General features: G+C 39.7%; 2 protein-coding genes and 1 long non-coding RNA gene across 3 annotated transcripts in view; 2 read left to right on the top strand and 1 right to left on the bottom strand.

Annotated features, from left to right (window-relative positions):
• Window positions 1-17,049, bottom strand: part of LOC126959361 (uncharacterized) — a 77,531-nt gene extending 60,482 nt beyond the window's left edge. The window contains exons 1-2 of the long non-coding RNA XR_007727493.1: window positions 16,785-17,049; window positions 15,958-16,066 (exon numbers count right to left, since the gene is read on the bottom strand). This is a non-coding gene — a long non-coding RNA (uncharacterized LOC126959361). The remainder of the gene's footprint in view (window positions 1-15,957; window positions 16,067-16,784) is intronic.
• The window catches only part of CGRRF1 (cell growth regulator with ring finger domain 1), a 1,085,659-nt gene that overhangs the window by 712,648 nt on the left and 351,670 nt on the right, over window positions 1-21,341 (top strand). The window lies entirely within an intron of this gene.
• CDKN3 (cyclin dependent kinase inhibitor 3) overlaps window positions 1-21,341 on the top strand; it is a 670,130-nt gene that overhangs the window by 430,495 nt on the left and 218,294 nt on the right. The gene's annotated exons all lie outside the window — the stretch shown is intronic.

The following is a 21,341-nucleotide window of genomic DNA, read 5'->3' as shown; positions in this document are numbered from 1 at the left end:
AACGATCCCTTATCATGTCGGAAGTACTACTTGTGGTTATCTAAAGCAATGGTAATCATATCATACACTTTATCTGTGAGTGGCTTTTTCCTTCCAGGGGTAGGAATAGAAACTTCTTCTCCTTCATAATGAGCACTATTGAAACTTCAGCAGGCAGACCCCTAGCTTTGGCGACATGCCATTCCCTAACGTAAGCATGTAACCATCTCAAAAAATGCAGCATGGCAGAAAACAAGTACAAGTATTTTCTGAAAATATTATTTGTAAAGGTCTTATTTTATAATAGGGATTATTTGTGTTAGGGCCTTGGGGCATGTATGGTTAACAAGAACTTGCAGTTCTGGTGCCAGCTTACTTAATCCCACAGGGTCTGTGTAGGAGTTTAGGGGATGGGGTCCAAGAAACAATACAAGCTTTTTCCTTCGCAAGTACTGCTACACCTACATCATGAGAGAAAAGCACTCTGCTATTTAATCTCTCATAGTTCCTTTTGACAAACATCGTGGCTGTCACTGCACCACATCAAAACATATGCTGTATCAGATTCTTAGCACTCAAGAAGTCTTTAAAATAAAATCATCAAACAGTATTATTTGTTGGAAATGACCATTCAACCACAGTCTCTTTGTGACTCCTCAGTCATGCAAACACCACAGCATCAGGGGCACACAAGCCAGAGACATTACAGGTCAAGCCCTCTGATGAAGGAACCACCACCGTCTACAAGAACACATTTTCAGGAGAAAAGTAAAATGATGGTTCCTTCTGCAAGAGGGAGAAATGTATATCTTTGGTTGTTAGATTGGAAACCTGGAGCACAGTGCCAGGTACCCTGTGAGTTTGGCAAATACGGTCCAGAGTGACTAAGGACTATAGATTTTGATTTTCCTCATTTATCCCCCATGGACATCTGTCCCATTTGCTCCTGCCCAGTCCCGCAGACTTGCCTATCACTGCAGTTTTTCACCCTGGTCCCAGATGATTATGCAACACTTATGCAAGATGCAAGGAGTAAAATGAGCCTATCTGCCTATAGATACAGTTTTATTTCAGTGAATTAATGTCACTAACAGAGAAAGATATAATTCTAATACCTAGGACAGTTGTGATCCTTTTTGTATCTGTCATTGGGCTAGTGTCTTTGTCTTCCTGTAATGTAAATATATTATAGAGAAATATTACATATAATGCAAAGATAATCCAAACTACTTGCTCTGCTTTAGAAATGAACTGTGAGGATCATATTTGCACAAACATGGGTCAAGCAAAAGCATACAGACTCTAGTGAAACCTAGAAAGTGTTTTTGGAATACTTTTTGCTACAGGCACTTTTCTAATAGATTTTTATTAAATCAAAAGGAGTGTTGTTCTTATTTAAGTGTTAATTATTAAATTATGTACAAATTTAGAAACCAGGCCATTAAAACATATAAAAGTTAGTTATTGAAAGCTAATCATAATAAGCTGTTGTCAACCTCCACTGAATAAAGAAGCAAAACATTTTAAATATATTGGAAAGTTAAGTAAAACAAAGAACTTCTTGACAACGAAGATTGTTAAACATGATTCCCTGCAACAAATGTCCTAAATTACTATTCGCAGGAAGCTCTAAGATTGGGCTGCCTTAGGTGGTTTAAAAATGTGGTCAGAGGCATGAGAAACTGTTTCTAGACTTCTTATTGAAGTCCCTTCAAATAATATGGGTCTTCAATCAACACATATGCTTGCACATGGGTGCCTGTTAGGGAATTCACAGTCATAAGCAAACCCTGGAAAATGGACTTGATAGCTCAAAGTTGCACATTCATACACAAAATGTATGCACCTTTCTCTACATGACGAGATGGCTACAATCACCACTATAAGCTGAAAAGTGGTATAAGAAAGGCTGGTGAGAAGATAAATTAATACCAGCAAGATCGCTGATCTGTAGAGAAATAGAAAAGGCAAAGGGGCTCTTGAAAATAAAAGTTATTTGTTCCTAAATCTGCTTCTTTGCTTGAAGCTATTTCTTAAGAAAGAAGCTGCTTCCTTCCCTAACCATATAAAATGATCCCTGAAGTTATTTATAGTGTTCATGGCCTGGAGGCATCACTTGGTTCCCCCACCACAAGCCCAACCATGTGTTACTATATTAAAAAATGTGAAAAAGTAATTATGGGGTATGGGAGCCAGTGTCTGCAGACACAACCTGCCAAAGAGGAAGTGACAGGAAACTTATGCTCCTTGTTGCTGCTCAAGCACTGCCCAGGCTCCAGACTCAGAAGAAGGGAATCTGTTCCAAGAAATAGGAGAGGGGCCTGCCCTGGTGAATCAGAAATATCCCTATTTCTGAATATACAGTAAACTGGTTTCCATTCCTGGGTCCCCTCAGTTGGTCAAACTTTCCAGTCACGAGGAGAGACCACTCACAGTGTCCTCCCTCAGCAACTCAGCCAGATGCCTGCCTCAGCTCCCACCAGACTGGACAGACTAGAACATGTAAGGTTCTAAACTTGGGCAAGAGTCTAAGGTCACTATAACTGGCCCCTAAGACTCTGACCTGCCACTGTCAGATCCCAATTTCTGCCACCTTGTCCTAAATCTAGCTTTGTTATTCCTCTTCCCACCTCCACCCCCAGTTTCTTGCCCTCAGGTAGGACGTGATAATCAATCTATTACTGATCTCTACAGCAGTCCTCCACATATTCACAAACCCCTCAGCTTTCCTCTGGAACAATGGACTCCACCAGCATGTGGACACAATTGTTTTCTACCCCCGGAGGCAGAGAGGAAAAGTAGCTCAAACATCTGCCCCCAGAGAGCATAAATTTGTCAGGGAGAGAAGTCCACATTTCTGCAGAAAGGCCAGTGTTCCCAAGAGGACTTAGCTTAGGAAATGTTTATTGAGAGGAATTACATTCCCTTCTCAGGACCTGTCTCTGCCTCTGGTCTAAGCTACAAAAGAAGTTTTCTTCTGATGTCTCAGGAAAAGAGAAACAAGCACCAACCCTCACAAGAGAACCCTGGTAGTATGGACAATTCCTACTATCTCAGGAAGATTTCACTTGGAAATAAATAATCATTACCATCTCTGAATTCAATGTGATTATCTAGATAAATCACTACATGAACTTCCAAAGAAGCAAACTTTACCCCAAAAAGTATGTTTTAAAAGTTGATTTACAGAAATCTCTTTCAAATAAATTCTTAAAGAGAGTCATAGATGGCAAAGAATGCAGAAGCTAATGAAGGTCAGGATAATGTTCTTACTATCTTTTTAATATAATAAATCAAATTAACCTGTTTCCTTAGTGAATAATATTCTCTAAGCATGAAATGCAATTTTTAATACTTTATATACACTAGGCATGAGTTCCTATTTTACATGCTATGGTTTTAGAATATGTGTAAATGTTTATTTCTAAAATTACCTAAAAATCTTCTGTTTAAGTTTGTTTTTCAACCCAGGGCAGTGGCATATAAGTAGAATTTAAGCAGATATCAATTGTATCACTGGGAAGACTTTAAAAATCAGAGAAATGTTCTTATAAGGCAAACCCATGGCAGCCTTCCACATTCAGAGACTGGTTTATAGCTTTCTGAGATGCCCTGTTAACCTCTCAAAGATCTGTAGACTAGCTTATATTATCTCATTATCCCAGTTCTCTCCCCTTTCATCTTTGCCTCGTATATCCCAGTTTCTTCACAACTGTAGTATCCACAGTGCCACCTGCTGGTTGTAGAAAGTATTTTTGTGGCTCCAAGGTCTCCCTGCGGGATTTATTTAATTAAAGTCTACCAATGACTGCTAGAAAAGCCACAGCCATAGTGGACAAATCCATGAAATGAGCAAAATGTCAGTTCATGAAGGGTTAACATGACCCAACATATGCTGAGGCAAAGGTTTGGCTATTTTAAAGGCAAACCTAAGTTGCCTAAGTTAAACCTAACACATGCAAATTTGCCTCAGGCAGCTTGGCAACAGGGCTCTGTGTAGGAATACAAAAAAAAAAGATTACCAAGACTAAATGCCTCAGAAAGTTTCCAAAATTCTTTATTTCCTCGTACCTGTCAATCCTAGATTTCCACTTTTTTTCTTTTCTTAGACAAGTATTTTCAACTTTCCAAAGGTATGAAATTTGCCGTCATAATTGTTTAGACAGGAATAAAGCATTAACTCAATCCCTTGACTTTGATTCATAGCAGCTCTTTCTTCACTAAAAGTTACAGTCTCCCTCTCCACCCCAGCCTGAAGTCTGTGGACCAGCACACAAATGATAGGCACCAGAGCATCTACAGGCATGTGGAAATGCAGTGCCCCTCTTCCCATACTTAACCTTTCAGATGGTTCAACTATTTTCCATGTGTCAACAATCGCCATTTGCATCTTAGGCCTTAGCCAGGCAAAAGATAAGACAGAATAACCTTTAGAACCCACAACTAGCCGGACGTGGTGGCTCATGCCTGTAATCCCAGCATGAGCTGGGAGGCCGAGGCAGGCGGATCACTTGAGGTCAGGAGTTTGAGATCAGCCTGGCCAACACAGTGAAAGCCTGTCTCTACTGAAAAATACAAAAATTAGCCAGGCGTAGTGGTGCATGACTGTAATCCCAGCTGCTCGGGAGGCTGAGGCAAGAGAATCACTTGAACCCAGGAGGCAGAGGTTGCAGTGAGCCGAGATCGTGCCACTGCACTCTAGCCTGGGCAACAGAGTGAGACTCCAAAAAAAACAAAAACAAAGAACTAACAGCTAATGAATATGAAGTCATTCCTGCAAGCTTCATCATGATGGGATACAGTAAGACACAGGGAAAATGTTTTTGCCTTAAGGCTCCTGACAAGGGTTAATCAACTTTTTTAACAATCCCCTGGAGTGTAGACTGGCACAGGGTCATTACCCCTCTTTAGCAGGTAGGCAAACTAAGATCCACAAAGTTTACCATTTCAACATCAATTCTGTTCAGAATATCATCAATTCACTGATATTCTGATGTGACAGTGAAAAAAAGGTGCTGCAAGAAGCTTCTCAATAACTAAGCTTAATGCAGAAAATATACCCAAGTCAGGAAGTACAAATACACTGGAAGAGTATTGACCCAACCATTATTTGGTAGTCATTTTATCAGAACAGATTATTTTAGAAATGTAGATTCTCTACCTATGAATCTGCAAGATTTAGATTAGATTATAACTGAGTAACAGTTTTTAAGAAATTACTGTGTTTATTGGCATTTAGTTGCGGGGGGTGGGTTTCCTTTTTCTCTTCTTCACTCACTCCTGATTAAAGGCTAAACATGGAACTGCAGATAGAGGACAGAGATCAAAAATGTCCACCTTTAGCTCTATCTGGCACATTCTCCCATTTTAATTTTAATTGTCTTTGCATTTGTGTTCCCCTTTCTAAAAATATAAACTATATCCTGACATTTTCCTGCCTTCTGCCAAATTCGGAAACTGTCACGTTTTCTTTTTTTCTTTTGGTCTATAAACTTCAAAATATTTTCTGTCAAGCTGGCAAATCTCCAATCTGCCCTTCACCACTGCAATTAAAGTGATTTTCCATCTGAATATAACCCTGACATGGACAGGAATTATAAGAGTTTTATATAAATCTATTTTGATAGATTAGTTCCCTCACTGGGCATATTTTTGTACTCATCACAAGCATTTATAAATATCCAGATTATTCTAAGAATTGTGAATCAAAATAACAGCAGTGGTTACTACTAAAGGGGAAAACTGAAGTTTGGGTCCCCCTTTAAAAGAAGCAATAACCTAGAAAGCAAATAACAAAACAAAACCCAAAGAAAGATTTTATTTCTTTTCACACAGATGTAACGAAATAACCTAAAACCATCATAGAGCCAGATAAAGTCAACCCATACATACAACCTAGAGGAGATGGTGCAGCAGAGAAATACTGTTATAAAGTGTTATTCTTATGTCATCATGTCTTCCAGAAAATACTCAATGTTCCAATATTTGTCCACTTAATACAGGATTCACTTCTCAGTCAAGGAGGACCTTAGTAACAGTACACTTAGCACTCAGCAGTTATTTGACCTATTTTACTAATGTGTTTGGGAAGGAGGTTAATTAACAGTGGATGGCTATATCCTTAAGCTTAATTTTTCCAACAGCCCTGCTCATAAAAGGAAAAATTTAGTATGTATTGAAGGAAGCAAGCAATTAAGTTGCACAAATAGTGAGCTCATTGAACTGCAGCTGACTTCTATCATGTCAAAGAACAACTAAACACAGAAGCAATAAAAAGATTGTTGCCACGACCACCACTGAGAACCGACTGGCAATAAAGATGAATAACTTCCTACTTGAAGATTACTGATTAAAGCTTTTTAGAAACCAAATGTTACACATAGGCATAAATGGAGCAAAATATTTTAATGTGTGTTTGGCAGGTTCAGAAACACTGTATAGTCAATTTTAAATGAAGGTTTATACAACAACAGTAAACTCCACTTAAAACAGCCTTTCCAATTGCTGCTCCTGCAAGAAAGCTGCAGTGCTCCTCAGGAAGGCTTGAGTCATAACTGTGGAATAAAAGTCCTGTACCTTACAGTAAGGGAGGGTCGATGGGGAGTGGAATTCCACAGGACCAAGTCCTCTGAAATCAAACCCAAGAGCAGAGCCCTAGAAGTCCATTCAGATGGCTGTGACCCTTGAAGGCAAGTAAACAGACTCCCTACAGCAATAACCAGGAAATCTCTCTCTCCCCGGCAGCCCTCTGCTCCTCTTCCCACCTCTCAAAGCCCCCAAAGGTCAAGTTTTAGCCCAACCTGCCCTTCAAGAAAGTGCACTCACATCTAGGAGTTCAAGACAGGTTGGCATCAGAATCGGCTCCCAGGACTATCAGTGTCGGTGAGGTGGGACGGGCATGATTTGACAAGGAAAATGTGTCTGACAGAGGATTTGGCTCTCAACTTACAAGTGTATATGGAGGGGTGTGGAGAGTATCAGCTTCTTTGAGGGCTGGACCCTACCACTTACCTGCTGCCTTTGGAGGGGATACTATAGAGGGTTAAAAAAAAAAAAAAAAAAGAAGAGGATGTTTGCCTTCAAGGTTGCTTATAACCTAATATTAAATAAATAAGTTGTCATTTGCATTGCATTGCCCTCAAACTCACCACTGTGGAGAATTAAAACCAGCTTATTGCAAATAAACCAGTTTGCCATCCCACATCTATCCTTCCCCTCCTGCTAGCTCCATCTTAGAATGTCTCTACAATGTGAGGGGGCTGAAAATATGCTTTTCTTCTGAACATTTCCTCCTCAACTTGGGCTTTAAGGGATCAGAGTCCAGCAATGAGATGATGTTATGTTTTTCCCTTTCCTGTGCTCCAACCCTTTCCTCCCTCACTCAGATATGTCTTTAGTGAGCTCCTATGGGGCTTATTTCTTCTTTCTGTACCACACAGCACCCATCAGTGTCCTGGTATTCTGTAGTTGTTTAGCATATGCTTTTTAGCTACCATCAATGGGAAAGGCTTACCATATTTCTGCCCCTTTCGAAGACGTATTTCCTCTTAATCATTGCTGCTGCAATCATCAAAGTAATTGAAACTGGACAAATGATTTTGTGTCATAACATGAAGGGAAAAAATTAAAAAGCAAATGTAGTGTTCTCAACTCACTTGGGTGGGAAATGGGACACAAAATGGTCTGAATAAATTGTTAATGCTCAGATAAAGCACACGGCGCCTTAAACTTACACTCTAGTTGGATCGATCCACCCATTACACACTATTTTCCAGAGATTCAGAGCTGAATTTGCTGTTTGGGATTCGCATTCAACGTGGGGAATTCTAACTGCAAATCAAATTCATACTCCTAACATCGGAATGGCTTTATCAGATGAGAAGTAGATATTTGGAATTTAATAACACTTCTCACCACCTTTCAAGAGGACTTGTCATTGAATATATGGTGTGCAAATCTGGTAAAGAAAAAAGAAGAGTTTGAATATTTGTACGAATTACATTTCATTTGTAGGAGGAAATCACAATGGCACAATTCCTTCCTTCCATTTAGGTTTCTCCACCTAGAAGTTGTACAGGGGCTTTCAGCTCCAGGCTCTCCATTAAGATATTCTAACACTATACACCGAAAGTCTGGAGATAGAATGAATTGTACAGCACAGGAAGGGGGGTGGAAGAAGAAAGTAACAACAGTTCAGAGATGGGAACTGTCTGCTCTCTGGAAACCCCTCCAGTCTTAGATTCACTATTCAAACTCCAAAGGCCAAGACTCTTCAGTTCCCCTGTGTAAGAGAATAAGAAAAATGCCTAGGAAAGCCCACGGTTTCCTTCCTCATGAAGGAGAGGAAGCAGCAGCGGTAGCAGACGCCCATGTGCAGCCATCACTTCCTTGGGGGCTGGTGTCCATTTCCACCCACTGGGATGGGGTCTGGCAGCTTTCTAACCAGCAGGAGATACATGATCCAAGAATCCACTTTGGCTCCAATTTACCTTTATAAAGGCCAGTTCTGTCTAACTCTGAGAATCCTATAAGCGTTCGTGAGGATTTCTAATTGTCTCATCCACAGGAGCATGACCAGAAAAAGGGGAGTTAGGTCAAAGAGTCTACCTTGAGTAAAGCTCAAGATACTCCTCACAGACACATTGAGATTATGGTAAATAGTAAATAGGAATGCATTCAGAAGTAGTAGAGGGCAGATATATCTTTTCTTCCCCTCTTTTGAGGAATCAGAAAGTGTCAGGGTCCTACACTTAAAGGAAAATAGGGTATAATTTTAATAATGGAATCCAAAAAGAATGGCTGTAACAATCTAGTTCAAAAGAAGAAAGAAATGGTATGTATAATCATAGTGTATTATAAACGTCAATTTACACACTCATTGTTTTCTCCTTCAAACATTCTTCTCTTAAAGTTCTTTCTCTCAGTTCATGGTTTCTTCATTTACTAACCACCTGAACTACAAACTTCAGAGCCATCTGTAAGTCACCTCTGACTCCCACCACATCCAGTTCTAGACTCAGAATTTCTCTCATTTCTGCTTTTATTATCTCTGTCCTACATCACTTCACCTATACCTGGATTATTACAATAGCCTGCCAATGGATCCCTGTCTCCACTTGCTTTGTCTCTACCCCAAGTTATCTTTAACATCCCGAACAACAGTTACTTTTTTTTTTTTTTTTTTTTTTTGAGATGGAGTCTCGCTCTGTTGCCTAGGCTGGAGGACAGTGGCGCAATCTCGGCTCGCTGCAAGTTCCGCCACCGGGTTCACACCATTCTCCTGCCTCAGCCTCCCGAGTAGTTGTGACTGCAGGCGCCCGCCACCACGCCTGGCTAATTTTTTGTATTTTTAGTAGAGACAGGGTTTCACCATGTAGCCAGGATGGTCTTGATCTCCTGACCTCGTGATCTGCCCATCTTGGCTTCCCAAAGTGCTGGCATTACAGGCGTCAGCCACTGCGCCTGGCCCCAAACAGTTAGTTACCTTTCTAAAGTACAGTGATAATCATGGTGTACCTTCTCACTCCAAACACTTTTACCAGCTCTCTGGGGTTTTTTATTAATAAAGTCCAAATTTCTTAGCATAATGTTCAATGTCCCTCAGGAACTGAAAATACTCTATTCTTTGAAACTCACCTGTCATTTTCTCCTCATACACACCTCACACACAGCTAATGCTCAAGTCGAAACAGACCTCTCTCCTTTCCTTGATTGTATTACGGGCTTTCACACTTTTGGAACTTAGCACATTTCCTCCATCTTCGTCTATTCAAAATTGTATTTCTCCTTTAAGGACTAATTCAAATGTCACCATCTCTAGGAACCCTTACTGGATTCCTAGGCAAAATAAATTGTCCTCTCCTCAGGGAACATATGACACTGTGTTTACCCCTTTTTACCATGTTTATCCCAATCTGACTTAAATTCATTACGGCAGAATTTTCCATCTCCTTCTAAAGGACAGAGACAGTAGTTAATCCCTCCAAAAATGACCCTGAGTACCCAGCATGGTGCCTTAAACAGCACAGGCATTTTATAAACATTTGTTATATTAAACTGACCAGAACAAAAATTAGGAATTTTCACAAAAAGTTGACTGGATGGAAGACCAAGCTGAGAATCATAATCAAGGACAATTCACAGGGAAGGAACGAATTTGAGTAAATGCTGCCCAGAGGCCCATGAACAAATCTTTTATAAAATAATACAGATGGCCTGATCCATTACTTATCAACATTTTTGTAATGGCACATACTTGTGAAGGAGTTGACTGTGATTGAGAACTGCCACTCTAAATGGAGAAACTACCTCTTTCTCAGCAGTAGGAAGTTAAATGCTGTATTTGAAAGAACTCAATCAGGGATTGACAGATAAACAACACAATTTAAAAAAACTGTATATACACAATATAAAGATTATATATACCATATACTTGTATAAACAAATTTATATATATATATATAAATTTTTTTTTTTTTTGAGACAGAGTCTTGCTCTGTCACCTAGGCTGCAGTGCACTGGTGCAATGATAGTTCATTGCAGCCTTCAACACCTGGACTCAAGCAATTGTCCCATCTCAGCCTCTCAAGTGTCTGGGACTACAGGTGTGGACTGCCATGTCCAGCTAAATTTTTTTTATTTTTTGTAGAGATAAGGTCTCATTATATTGCTCAGACTGGTCTCAAATTCCTGGCCTCAAGTGATCCTCCCACCACAGTCTCCCAAAGTGCTGGGATTACAGGCATGAACCATCACACCTGGCCAGATATTATTATATATCTGAGATACTATTTCATTTAAACATGTCTACACACAGAGATATAATGATGTTTTAGTAAAATAAATATTTAGTTCACCTTTTTGCCATAATTCCAAAGGGGGAAAAAAGCCAAAACCAAAACCACCTCTTTAGCCTGATTAGCATTAAGTAATCAAATTCCACTAGCCTGAGCAATATAACGAGACCCTGTGTCTATAAATAATTTTTTTAAAATAGCAGGGCATGGTGGCACTTGTCTATGGTCCCAGTTACTTGGGAGGCTGAGGTGCGAGAATCTTTTGAGCCCAGGAGGTCAAGGTTGCACTGAGCCATGATCGTAGCACCACACTCCAGCCTGTGCAACAGGGTGAGCTCCTGTCTCCAAAAGTGATCAACAACAACTCCCTGTTACTCAGAAATCTGAGACAGACTCACTGCAGTTCTCCTCCTTCTTACCTGGAATAAAAAATGGACTCATACTTCCAGAAGAAAAGCATAATTTTTCAAAATCTCCTCAAAAGAGTCTTGCCTCTCCCCTAAAACTTTTCTGAGTCAACTCTTCCTGAGATGAATCACATTAAGAAATGAATCTCTTAATTGTACCATATAAGCTAAACAGTAAGCCATGACCTCATCACCCTGGACATAATAAAAGGGCAGAAACACTTGGGCATTTCAACAACATCTTAATTCCTGCACTGCTCTGGTTTATTATAAAGCAGGCCTGTGTGCAGGAAGACATTTTTTAAAATGCTTTTATCTTCTTTTTGCATGTTAGCAGATCTCATGGTCTCTTTTCTTTGCAAATGGAAGCCTGAAATGTGCAAAAGCTAGGCAGGCAGACCAATGTATTTATTTGAGAAATAAAAAAAACCCAGTTATGAAAATGACACATGGATTCAAGATGAGCTAGAAGCAGAAGGACCTTAAACTACACAATTACTCCCCACAAGCTCAAGCCAGAATCAAACAAAAAACAGAAATAAACAAAACCTGGAGCTGAACAAATATCTGAATGCCACAGCCAGACTAAAGAAACAATAAGAAACTGGTGTAACTGGGCTTGAGAGACACAAGGTAGAAGCACAATGCCACATTCCTTAGGTAGCATATCACTTTCTGAGTCTTGATTTACCATGACATCCTTTGTGTGATGACTACTGGTAACATTCTCATTTTGCTAGAAGTAGCACTAGTCGGTCCAATCTACATGTGGATACTCTACAGAGTACATCCCATATGGGCACAAATCTTTATCAACTCTGTATCTGGAACTGATGAGTAAGTGTCCCTAACATAATGGTCCAATGAATTCTTCGAATAATTTTCTGAAAAAGTTAATCTCTCTGTATGGAAAAGAATGTACTTGTGTTACTTCTATAAGTAATGCTAAATATAGATATTTAAACAAGAGTTAACACTTTAGACTGTTAAAATCACAAAATGCATTTAACATGTTTAGGAGGATGGAAATTGCCTCCAACATATCAGAGAGGCAGCAGAATCAACAATATCAGCTAATTCTATAGGCTCAAACCCTGACCCAGAGTGAATATTCTTCCTTTGCATCAGTTCCTAGCCACATAGGTCTCTTCATTCCAAGTGGTTTTAGATGGTGCTGTTACTTGAAAATAGCTGTGAGCATGCTATTTTGCATTCCACTGTTTCTCGCAGTCACAGTGTCTCAATCAATGGGCCCTTCTGTCCTCCATGTCCCAGTTAGGACTCCACCTTAAGACTAGGCTCACAGGAGAGAGTGGCAAAATGGAAAACTTATCTGGAAGCACATAGACCTGGGTTCATAATTCACCCATAATATATTCCATAGAGCTGCATGGATCCCAAAATCTCAGTTTCACCACCTGTGAAAAGGGAATAACCATTTTTATTAGCGATCTGAGACTCAATAGCTATGAAGTAGTGATTTAGAAACGGAGCTAATTCTACAGGCAGACACTTTGGTAAAGATTAGGCATATTTCTCATGAAAACTCTCTGGAAACAGTGGACCAGATTGTCAGAAGTTACCAATGCTCAGAAAGATTCTGTTTCATAATCAAAATGAAATCCCTTTCCATAACTGTCAACATCAAACTTTAGTTTCATGATTGATGTGGGCTTTAAGTTGCTAATATTTAAAAAGGCACTTCACTGACTGTGGCAAACACTTACATTTTCAGCAATCACATTTCTGTAAGAAAGATAGCACAGGAGGAAAAAAACGCCTACTGTAAAAATCTTTTGTACACATACCTTGAAGAGCTTATTTCTAGGAATAGTCTGACACCTTCAGAAGATAAACAGTATTGTCTCAATCAATTACAAAGATTTTAAGGAAGACAATGCCTCTAAACCCTATGCATTGGTGGAGTTATAATTTATTCATATATCATTTAAGAAAAGCATTGAACCAAACACAACACATAAACACGTGAAACTTTCCTTCCTTCCATGTATTCAACACTGAAAGGCAGCAAAAGGAAAAGGAGAAAGGAGGTCCAACCTCCCAGGGCCCCCTTCCTGAAAAGAAATTTCCACTTTACTAAGTATGAATGAGAAAAGGCGTGTGCATTAGCATAATTTCCAAGACATTTCTGGATTCCCTAAATAGGAAACAGTATATTTGGGATACTTAAAAAAACAAAAAACAAACAAACAAACAAAACTTTGTATTTAACTACAAATTGGTCGGGTTTTCTAGAGAATTGGACGGATGCTAATGTGAGAAACAGAGATTAAATATTCAAGGCCATAATAATAATATATGAATTTAATGCTATTCTAGGACTTTTTCCATCCAATTTTAAGTACATAAAAATGATTTGCATGTAAGGATTCAGGGACAGAAATATTCTTGTTTTTGTTTTCACGATTTACACAATAACCTTCAGCAGCCTTATTTTATCTTTGCTGCTGTGTTTGCTGACTTGTCGGTGTTTAGATCAAGTTTTAATATTTGCATCTTTAGCTCACCACACAAAGGCAGCTGGTTCAGAGAGGTGAGGAACAGGGAGGGAGGAGTTGCAGGGCTTATCAGGTTATCCAAAAGGCCTTGTGCTCATCCTTTGTAAACAACAAGACATGTCAGCATCCCTGGCTGCTGTCATTGCTGACAGTCCTCTGAAGACCATAAGTGTTGCATTCTCTAAAGCTGGATTGTGCCCAGTGAGAGAAACGATAGTGTGTGATGAGGAGGACTTCGTGGATATCTGAGTACCTTGGGAAAAGAGGGCAATTGAGGCTTTTCACTCAGCAACCTAATGAAAACTAGATAAATAGTCTTGCATTTAATATATAGTTTTCACCAATTCATGCTTCTTTTGTTAGGAACAATTCTAACCTGTATAGGAAAAAAGATAGATATAAGGAAATAATTTCTCATTGACAAGAGAGCTTCAGGTAAAGCAGTGCTTATGAAAGGACAAGAGACTAAGTTTACATTGGTAAATTTCCATTGCACAACAATTTCATTACTTCAACATCATAGACCCCAAAACTTTATGTGCTTGAACAAGTAATCAAATGCAAAGGATAGAACTAAATAATCCATCTGGGACAGCAAGGACTGTATACAAAACACAAAGAAAAAAATAGAAGTCTTTAAGGAATATGAATAAGAAATTGTGGCACAGAAGGGAAGACTTGAAAATAAGTTCCAAAAGCAGTATCTAGTGCTTTAAAGAATAATGAACTTTATATGCTCTGCTTTGAAATCCAAAAAGATATATTTTGAACAAAGATACACTTGTATTAAGTTAACAGGATCAATAAAAATCCTAATCCATGTGATTCTTCATTATATCTAACCTCAAACTTTTAAAATGTATAAAATGAATATCAAATTCTTTTCATGGAGACTGATAGCATATGCTGAATTAGAATAAATTTCACATTATAGTATGAAACACTCATAACAGCAACTAGTAATATGCTATATTCAAGACTTCCTTTGTTATGACATTTAAGCTATGGATTTTGAGGTTAATAATGATTCAGGGAAGTAAATTTATTTTCCAGTGTTTCCATTTTCTTCTTCTTAGGATAATTCCCTAAAAGTATTTGCTCCATTAAATGGTCTAAAATGTTTGAGAGGACAAAATGTCTTAGGCCTACTTGTAAAATATTAGGCTCCAAAACTTTGAAAAGGATCATCCTTCCAATATCAAATCCATCCTTGAAATAAGGACCATCTATCTCTAAAACAAGGCCAGGACTTAGCATTCCATTAATCTAACAATATAGTATTTAATTTGGATTTTTACTTGTTTCTATATCATAAACACTATTTGATGATACAGAATAGAATCATAGATTAATCTTCCCAAGTTGGCTTTTTCTTTTATTTTAATCCTCTTCAATCTTCTTGACTGAAGCTACCAGACCATTATCTTACATAGCTATAGGTTAAGAACAGAGCCTGGAAGTCTGTCTGAACCACAGAATGCAGAGAACAATGTAGAAAAAAAAAATTGCAGATTTCTGGAAACTAAATAAAAAGTCACTCTTGTGTTCCTAATTTTTCTATGAGCAGAAAAGCAAAAGACCCAGTGGCATGGCCCAGGCAGATACTACCAAGCAGCTTTCCAAAGAGCAAATGGTAAAAATAAAATGAAAAAGATTTGCCTGTCATGGGAGTTGGTCAATAAAATGCAACAGTGTTTATTACAACATTTAAAGTCTGTGATTAAGAACACCAAAAGGCCTAAACTAGAAAGGTTTTCAGCCTGTAATTTCCCTGCAGCCCTGGCCTGTACTTCCTTATGAGTTAGCTCAGCGGGGCTTTTTTTCCATGTCCATCATCAGCTTGTAATTATTGCCATTCTCAAAGCTATGCCAGATGGGTCTTTAGAAGCAGGCATGCAGCTTGTTTATGAGAGAAAGAGCTGTAATATTACTCTACACAGAGACATATCTGGTCCTACTCAAAGAGCCCTGCTCCTCCCTCCCCTCCTTCCCCAGATCTCCCCTACTACCATTCTCTCTGCCTTCCCTAGACATCCTCTCATTTTCAGCTCCCTGTCCCAGCTGAATGGCCTGGTGACGGGCTGGGACCATGGGGGCCAAGAGATAGCTATATCTTAAAGCACATGGCCTAATCAACACCTTTCATCATTCACATATGAAAATGAGGCGACACCCAGGGAAAAACAAACTGTGGACTCTTTCCCCTACATAATGTTGTGCAGAGGCTTATTTAAAACACAACAGCTGCGCATCTACCTTTCAGAATACAGATCTGCAGAGATGCCAAAATGATGCCTTCCATTTCGCTTTTCTGAAAATTCCTCATTGGCTGGAAGTGAAATTCCCGGCAAGATTCTCCCTTTGCCTGGTAGGAAGGATAAACATTTGTAAGAAGGTTGAGGTCAAGGAGCTGTGCAAAGCAACACAGGGAAAGGCAAGAGCGCCTAAGCCGGGTTCATCTGGTGATAGGCCCTGGGGTGTTAGGTATCCCAGAGGGCCAAGCAGAGCTTCAATCAGCGGTTAATGAGGCAAGACCTGCAACAGATAGCCACTTTTAACTTACAAAAGCTTTTAGATGTCTCTGTTTACTTTGATCCATTTCAGTTAATTTGAGCCTGGTTAGGGTGCATTTTCCTTTTTTTTTTCTTTTTTCCTAGATAAACCCCCTGCTCCCACCCCACCCCCCACCCCCACCCTCACCCTCACCCCCACCTCCACCTCCACCTCCCAAACAATAGTATCATTTACCAACTTTATAGTTGGTAACAAGTTTTGAGATCTTCTGTCAAGGTCGGCAACAATTATATTAAAAAACAAGGAAAAAAGGACCTGTACCATAGTCTGACTCTAGGACGAAAATTTCAAAATCCCACCAGCGTGAGATAAATGAAAAGGGTGGCGGGACAGGAAAGGTTGCATTTTCAAGGGAGATTTGGAATTGTTTCTGATTAGGTGAAGTACACGTTCTTTTATTCCTTGTTATTTTACTCGTATGATGAGCAGAGAGCTTTCTTTGTTAAAATGTTTCAGAGCGGATAAAATTAATTTACTGGAATGTGAAATAATCCAGAAAGAAACTGTACCTGATGGTCACAGGCGGGGAAGGCACTTTAATAAACTGGCTGGAGTTTCCAGGGCCCCCGGGCTGTGGCTGGGACTCCCGGTTTGGGAAGCAGAGAAGACTCCTGCGTTAATGGATTTGCACGTGGGTCAGCCTGTTAATGGGGATGGGCTGGTGTAATGAGCTTTTAATTAGGTCAGCTATATATTGACCCCACTGTACTGTATGCCTGCGCCTGGGGGTACCTCCCCACCCTCAGGAGCGGGATAAACAGTCCTAGGAGCCTTCCCAGCATGCCCCCAGACAACCTCGATCCCGGCGTGCTCTGGGCAGCTGCCTTCCCAGCATGCCCCACCGGCCTCTCCTGTGCTCTAGACCCGTTCACCGGACGACGATAGCCCCTTGTGGACACCGTTTTCTTAATTCCTTCTCCCTGCTTCCCTTGTGTGCTGTGTTCTTCCAAAGCAGTTTTTCTTCTTTCTTTTTTTCCTTTTTTTTTTTTTTTTTTTTTTTTTTTTTTTTTTTGGAAACACAGTCTCTCTTTCGCCCAGGCTGGAGTGCAGTGGTGCGATCTCAGCTCACTGCAATCTCTGCCTCCCGCGTTCAAGCGATTCTCCTGCCTCAGCCTCCGGAGTAGCTGGGACTACAGGCTCCCGCCACTACGCCCGGCTAATTTTTGTATTTTTAGTAGAGATGGGTTTCACCGTATTGGCCAGGCCAGTCTCGAATTCCTGACCTAGTGATCCCTCTGCCTCAGCCTCCCAAAGTGCTGAGTTTACAGGCGTGAGCCACCGAGCCTGGCAAGTTTTTCTTTGTAAAAAATACATAAATACATGTGTGTGTATATATATATATACACACACACACATATATAATATTTGAGGCAAATTTGTGTATTTATAAAGTCCCTGGGTCATTTAGCTGGTAAAATTAATTTCACAAATACGCATGGACAGGTTTGGTTTGACATATATATTCCTCAAAAATAAATTTTTTTCAAATGAACCATATTCCTATTTTCCACTCCCTACCCCTGCCCTGTCTTCTACATTTCCAGGCAGTATGATGAAGATACGTAATAGAAGGAACACGATGAAATCCTTCTGCACTTCTACTCTTAAATAAATTGGAACTACTTTAAAGTGTTCTCTTTGAAATCCTGTCTACTGAAGACCCTGGGGAACCATTAAGGAACTAAAGTTAGGAAACCTAATTTCTGCTTTGGGTCCTTTTTCTTGGGAAAGGGAAATACTAAATACCCAACCTTCCAGGAAGGGTTCCAGACACTAACCATGCCTTATCTGTAGCCCTCACATTAAGGTCTCTGTAGTAACAGTTTACGTTTATTTTGCTCTTTACCAAGTCTCGAAAATGAAAGTAAAGTTGGTTTACCACTTAAGAATACTAAATTCTTTGGTTAAAGGGCATTAAATTCAGAGAAAAGTCCAGATGTCTTCAACTATAACAATAATGGTAGCAGTTAATATTATAATAGTAGCTGCTAATAACAGTAATAGTAACAGCTAATATTTATTCAATGCTTATTAAGGGACAACTGTGCTAAATACTTTAGGATTCTGCATAATTTGTAGTGTTTAACATACAAGCTTACCAAATTTTTCAGTTAATGATGGTGGCAGTTGCTAAGCTGTAGGCCAAGTTATTCCTTTCATTCACAGTCTAGGGAGAGATGACACGGGCATGTTGAGTCACTCAAAACAGGCTCAAACCACCCTAAGGAGTTTGCCTGATGAAAGGTTTTCCTTTCCTTCAAAGCCACTTTCTGTGTCACATGGCCTATATCACTCCAAAGATAATAACACTTCATGTTTCCAGAACACTTTTATCCAAAGATCTCAAAGCATTTTCAAATGTTAATTAAACCTTCACCATCCTGGAAGATAGCAATGCCAATCTCACTGTTTAAATACTGTATTCCAGAACACAAGTTGTTCTAATCATTGAAAGGGAAATGGAGGCCTCTCTAAGCAAATCCATTATGCAAGCCACTACCCAAACACTTATGGCACCCAAAATTCTCCTGTGTTTCCTAGGAAACCACTGCAGCATCTTGATTCTAAATTGTCCCCTATTCCCATTGATTGTTTCTGCTGAAAGAAACAAATGCAAGAAAAAAGTGGGTTGGACAGGAGGGAAGCAGAAAAAGACTTTCGAATAGTTCCCACTTTACTCAGGGATAGGAATGTAGGTAGAATGATATGCAATATATTTCTGCAAATATATATTAGTTCTCTCGTCAAACAACTAAGCACTTTTGCTATATGCTTTTTCAGTCATTGTGATGACCACATGGGGAAAAAATAGCCAGTTTTTCCCAAGACATAGATGTGACTGTTCAGACTGCAGTTTACCTGTCCGCCTATTTAACAGACATCAAGAACTTACTCTCATAGAGAGCAGTCAGATTTTAGTCAGTTTGTATATCCTTTTAGTCTGGATAAAGGAAGACCATGTGGCAACAAAAGCCCTGGAAGATCTTTTCCTGCCTTCTTTCCAGCTTCCTCTCTCTCCACTGGCGTTTTCTCCATCCTTTTAATGGGCCAATCATTTTTTCTACCCCAGCGTCTAGACACAGGGTTTTCCTTCTGCATGGAATGTTTTATCCCTATTCTTAATGAAACTCCTACTCTTCATTCTCAGATCAAAGGTCACTTCTTCAGAGAGGCTTACCTGATTCCCATATCAAAATTAGCTTCTTTCTATTATTTTCTCTCATGGCAGACTGTTTTGGTTCTTATAATTCATGAGATTTTCTTTTAACATCTCCCTTCCAGACTATAAGCTCCAAGAGAACAAGGATGGTGTCCGTTCTGTTCCCACTGTATAGCCTGTATCTGGCACTTTGGACTCCCTCAAAACCAATTCGTTGAATAAAGGAATGAGTGAATCAATCTTTTAACCTGGTTTCAAATCACATTTTTCTTTTGAAGTGATATTACAGGGTGAAGAGGACAAAAGAGAAATTGACCTCAGACGTTTGGTTGTAATCATTTAAGGTCTTAACTTCGGTCTATGAATACTGAGAATAACAAACAGTCCTTGAATGATTTCAGTAAATATGATTTTTGCTAAATATTAAGCCTGTGAACTAAGTGTTTTATCTACATTATCTCACTTATCCCTCACAACAACCTGAAGAGGTAGACGCCACTACTCTCCCCATTTTGTGATCATGAAGACTAAGTAAGCAATTTGCCCATGTTTCTGAGACTCCTCCTTTGTTTATTCATTTATTAAGCCCTCACTATTTGTCAGGCAGTACAGTGGGTAGAGCAATGGGAAAGACAGGCATGGCATTCTTCTTGGAGCTTTTGTCTTGAATCCTCCACAGCAATAGCACAGTGCATTCTGGCAAGTAATTAGTGCTCAATAAATACTTAAAACAGTGTAAACCAAGTTTAAAAAAAAAAAAAGACTGAAGCACTGTGATTGAATCCCTTCAGAGTTTGAGTTTTCACAATGATGCTACAATCCTGGTGTTTATTACATGACTTGCCTGGAGAGTTTGTGGTTTGGCATACACTCTATAAAGGTATGACGTGCCGAAAGAGTCATAAGTCACTCCAATATTCTAATAAAAAATACAGTGATCATGATAACAAGAGTTTTCATTAATGGCACCACAGAGCAGCCGAAACGGTCCTTCTAAAACACAAATCAGATAATGTTTCTTCCATGATGTACAACCTTTAAGCGTTTCCCATTGGCCTTACTATAAAATCCAAATTCCCCATCTCCATAACGTGGATTACAAGAACTTGATTCTGTTTCTGGAATCATGTCCCTCCTCCACTGACTTCAATTACACATTCCAGACTTCATGAAAACCCTTTCTCTCCTCCAATACTTCTAGGCCTTGAACATGCCATTTCATCTTTTAGTAACATATTCCCTGCATCCTCACCATAATTACAATTCTTTTCCCATGTTGAGGAGAGGGTTTATTTGTGTGCAGGATTTTTGTTGGGAAGTGCTCTTCAGAACAACATCTGTAAAGAAGAAGGGAAGCAGGATGGGGCAGAGGGAAATGTTAAACTGCCATGGAGGTGCAACTGAGACCTCAGCCGAACGCATGAGGAGCTTTGGAACTAGGATGGCCCTTCAGAATTGTCCTAATTGAGGCAAGGAGGTAGCCCTTTTACCCCACCTGTCCCTAGAGATGAGACAACCTTGAGCAAGGCTGCCTCCTTCAGCAGAAGGCAATTCCTGGATAGGACTTCAGCTAAGAGCTGTCAAAGGCAAGACTACTGCCACCTGGGGGATAAGTGGCCCCGTCCTTAAAGAGGTATGTGGTGGTACACCACAACATCCACTACAGTCTCGTTACCTCTAGCCATCTTTCAGGTCTCAACTTAGAGGTCCCTTCCTCTAGAAAGCTTCCCTTGATTCCCTAAGCCTAGGAGAGGAGCTCCTCCTAAGTGCTCCCAAGTACCCACTGCTTCCCCATCATGGCATGCTTCATTTTATATAGTAATCATCTGTTTGAATTCCGTCAGGAAATTATAAACTACATGATTAACATCCTATCTATTAATACATAGATGTGAACAACTTAAAG

Source organism: Macaca thibetana, chromosome 7, assembly GCF_024542745.1.
Source record: "Macaca thibetana thibetana isolate TM-01 chromosome 7, ASM2454274v1, whole genome shotgun sequence".
Lineage (NCBI taxonomy): Eukaryota > Metazoa > Chordata > Mammalia > Primates > Cercopithecidae > Macaca > Macaca thibetana.
This window is presented reverse-complemented; position numbering and strand designations above follow the sequence as displayed.